This window comes from Solanum pennellii, chromosome 12 (genome assembly GCF_001406875.1).
Source record: "Solanum pennellii chromosome 12, SPENNV200".
In the NCBI taxonomy this organism is placed as follows: domain Eukaryota; kingdom Viridiplantae; phylum Streptophyta; class Magnoliopsida; order Solanales; family Solanaceae; genus Solanum; species Solanum pennellii.
Genome location: NC_028648.1, coordinates 48,920,121 through 48,921,410, shown reverse-complemented (window position 1 = coordinate 48,921,410; position 1,290 = coordinate 48,920,121).

The following is a 1,290-nucleotide window of genomic DNA, read 5'->3' as shown; positions in this document are numbered from 1 at the left end:
GGGGGGGGGGGGTTGGGGGGGGGCTGGCCGGTGGAGGGAGGGTCAAGGATCAGGTGAAAAAATAAAATTTTGAAATTGAAAATATTTATTTAAATTGATGTTTTTCCCAAAAAAAAAATGTAATTTGAAATTGGAGGAGAGTTATGGAAAATGTTTTCCTTAATTTTTGAAGGGAAGTCATTTTCCTTAATTTTGAGGAAAATGAGTTGATTTGGAAAACATTTTCCGAAACTTTTGTCCCAACCAAACATGGGAAAATTGAAAAACATTTTCCAGAAAATGTTTTCCTTCATACCAAACACACTCATAATGTGATAGTGTCATAGTTGACTGCCTCGCCATTACCTCCAAATCCTAAAGGGGTCATTTGTTAAAATGTATTAAAGAAAATAATGTATGATTAGTTTTGATATTACTAATTTCTTATTTGGTATATATTTTTAACCTATGTAAAATATATACATTTTATTTAATATTATTCTACGTATACATAGCGAACCACATTATTATCAATACAAGAGTTTGTAATACATGTATAAGCATAATTAAAGACACGATTACTCATGAAAGTGTACAAAGCTAAAGATCGTGAAGAGTATTTTTATGAACATATAAAATTTTAAATAAATTCATGCAATGCCTGTTATTTTAGTATACCAACTCAAATGAATGATAAATAATATCAGTATAACAATAAAATAACGAATCTCTGTATTTCTAATTCCAACATATTATCTATAATAAGACATTGTTAAGTTAATTAGGTTAATATATTAACATTATAAATATGTATTTTGAATAAGCTATTTCCATATAAATTAATTTGTCACGATAGAAGTAGAACATTACTTCAACTTTTTGCATTAAATCAATGATCTATTCTCAACATTTTAAAGTTAACAACTCATAGTAGTAATTGTGATATGATTCTTCAATTTGATTTTAATATAATTAACTTTATGCTTAATTATACACTATAATTCATTTAATATGTTAATCATAATTAACTCGTGAAAACTAACTAGCATGTAATTGCTAGATGCAACTTTTATTCATATTTTTTTAATCTTTCAACTAGTTGGTATCTATGTAACTATAATAGTATTAATATAAATAAATGTATTAACATATCATAGAATGAAACTATTGACATATTTAAATGGACAGTTTAGTAGTTAAATATTTGGTGTGATAGATATGGTCACATGTCACAAAACATTTGTATAGTTGCATGAAAATGAGTAACCCTCCATGAATATTCCATATTACATTACATCATTAAAAGAAAAA